This window comes from Macaca mulatta, chromosome 7, assembly GCF_049350105.2.
Source record: "Macaca mulatta isolate MMU2019108-1 chromosome 7, T2T-MMU8v2.0, whole genome shotgun sequence".
NCBI classification, from domain to species: Eukaryota; Metazoa; Chordata; class Mammalia; order Primates; family Cercopithecidae; genus Macaca; species Macaca mulatta.
In genome coordinates, this window is record NC_133412.1 from 36,079,449 (window position 1) to 36,082,307 (window position 2,859).

Genomic DNA, 2,859 nt, shown 5'->3' on the forward strand with positions numbered 1-2,859 from the left:
AACACATGAAAATAAAAACTGGTTCTGTTTGTTACAAATAAATTATTAAATGATGCCATGTGAGCAGCTGAAAGACATACCAAGAAAAACTACCACAGCAAGTATAGGTTTATCCAAGTAAAGGTTTTGAAAAATGGTGAAAGGCCATTGTTTGAGAAGTGTATGCCATGATTTTTGGCTCTCCTATGGCCCACTGGCCTATAAATGATTTATTCATTTAATTTATTCATATAACACAGCTTTATAGATTTCCTTTTTACATTTGAGGTACCATGCTAAATTCTAAATTTCCTGAAATCTGTATTTTTTTTTTTTTTTTTTGAGATGGAGTTTCACTCTTATTGCCCAGGCTAGAGCGCAATGGCGCAATCTCAGCTCACCACAACCTTCGCCTCCCAGGTTCAAGCGATTCTCCTGCCTCAGCTTCCCAAGTAGCTGGGATTACAGGCATGTGCCACCACACCCAGCTAATTTTGTATTTTTAGTAGGGACGGGGTTTCTCCATGTTGGTCAGGCTGGTCTTGAACTCCCGACCTCAGGTGATCAGCCTCCCAAAGTGTCTTGAGATTACAGGCGTGAGCCACTGCGCCCAGCCTTGAAATCTGTACTATTCTTATTTATATTTCATGGCCTAAAATACCATAAAATGCTTAAACCAGCAGCATATATTTTAATCTATTAACATCTCCAATTCTATTTTAGGCAACAAATTCAAATTTAAGAACAAGATTTATTGTTTATGGATTGACAATGAAGATCAAAAGCACACACAACTCCTAAATTCAACATTCTGAAAAAGCTCTCCATTATCTTTTATAATGTTCCTGTTGTCCAAGATTTGGATGTGGGCGGAGGACTACCTAGGTGCGGAGGCAAGAGACTGAAGGCACCAACTGTTTCAGTATAATAAAGAAAACAGTTAGAATAAGAATAGTTAAAATACAAATTAGATATAGAGATGATTATGGACGATTATCAATCATTATTATAAACATTATTGACTATTAGCTTTTAATATTACTCTTTGTTGCATTACTAATATACCCCAGGAATAACCATCAGGTATAGGGTCAGGTGCTGAAGGGACATTGTGAGAGGTGACCTAGAAGGCAAGAGGTGAGCCTCCTGTCATGACCGCATAAGGGCCGCTTGAGGGCTCCTTGGTCAAGTGGTTAAGGCCAATGTCTGGGAAGGCACTGGTTACTTAGCAGACGGCAAAAGGGAGTGTCCTTTCCTTGGAGAAGTCAGGGACCACTCTGCTCCACCAGCTTTTTGTGGAAGGCTGGATATTATCCAGGCCTGCCCGAAGTCATCTGGAGGCCTAAACCCCTCCCTGTGGCGCTGTGCTTCAATGGTCACGCTCCTTGTCCACTTTCATGCTCCTCCCGTACTCCTGGTTCCTCTTTGAAGTTCGTAAGTAGATAGCGGTAGAAGAAATAGTGAAAGTCTTAAAGTCTTTGATCTTTCTTACAAGTGCAGAGAAGAAAACGCTGAGGTATGCTGCCTTCTCGCTAGGCTTCAGCTACCCCTATCTTGTAATCACGTGACTTGCTTCTCTTGTCAATCATTTAGAAGACCCACCCTCCTTACCCTGCCCAGTTGTCTTGTATGCAATAAATATCAGCGAGTCCAGCCCTTCGGGGCCACTACCGGTCTCCGCATGTTGATGGTAGTGGTCCCCCAGGCCCAGCTGTTTTCTCTTTATCTCTTTGTCTTGTGTCTTTATTTATTACAATCTCTCGTCTCCGCACACAGGGAGAATACCCGCTAAGCTCCCTAGGGCTGGACCCCACAGTTAGACATATATCATAGTATCATGTCAATGCGGATCATGAGGTCAGGAGTTCGAGACCAGCCTGGCCAAGCTAGTGAACCCTCATCTCTACTAAAAATACAAAAAAATTTAGCCAGGCATGGTGGTGTGCCCCTGTAGTCCCAACTACTCGGGAAGCTGAGGCAGGAGAATCACTTGAACGTGGGAGGTGGAGGTTGCAATAAGCCAAGATTGCTCCACTGTACTCTAGCCTGGGCGACAAAGCCAGACTCCGTCTCAAGAGAAAAAAAAAAAAAAAGGCACAGTCTTCTGCATTCTCAGGTAAACAAGAATATAAGTATTAAACATGCGTGTATTATATGTAATACATATTAAGTGTGGCCGGGTGCGGTGGCTCACGCCTGTAATCCCAGCACTTTGGGAGGCCGAGGCTGGCGGATCACGAGACCATCCTGGCTAACATGGTGAAACCCCATCTCTACTAAAAATAGAAAAAATTAGCTGGTGGCAGGCGCCTATAGTCCCAGCCACTTGGGAGACTGAGGCAGGAGAATCGCTTGAACCAGGGAGGTGGAGCTGCACTCCAGCCTGGGGGGCAGAGCGAGACTCCGTCTCCAAAAAAAAAAAAAAAAACCATCTAAGTAGGCATTAAAAATATAGCAATAAGAAAAAAAAAAAACATTGGCCGGGTGCAGTAGCTCACACCTGTAATCCTAGCACTTTGGGAGGCCGAGATGGGCGGATCACGAGGTCAGGAGATCGAGACCATCCTGGCTAACACGGTGAAACCCTGTCTGTATTAAAAATACAAAAAATTAGCTGGGCGTGGTGGCAGGCGCCTGTAGTCCCAGCTACTCGGGAGGCTGAGGCAGGAGAATGGCATGAACCCGGGAGGCGGAGCCTGCAGTGAGCCGAGATCGCACCACTGCACTCCAGCCTGGGCCACGGAGCGAGACTCCGTCTCAAAAACAAACAAAAAACACACACACAAAAACCCAGTAAGCTCCACGAAGATATAAGCTCTGTGATCCACTATGGCATCTCCAGTGCCAGACAGTATCCAGCACCTTACTTGGTACTAAAAT

The 2,859-nt window shown here is 44.8% G+C and overlaps 1 long non-coding RNA gene across 1 annotated transcript; it reads right to left on the reverse strand.

Moving 5' to 3' along the window:
• Positions 1–710: 710 nt before the first annotated feature.
• On the reverse strand, positions 711–2,565 carry LOC144329892 (uncharacterized). The gene is made up of 2 exons (XR_013395626.1): positions 2,257–2,565; positions 711–1,885 (listed from the first exon to the last, which is right to left on the reverse strand). It is a non-coding gene; the product is annotated as an uncharacterized LOC144329892 (long non-coding RNA).
• Between the last annotated feature and the right edge of the window lie 294 nt (positions 2,566–2,859).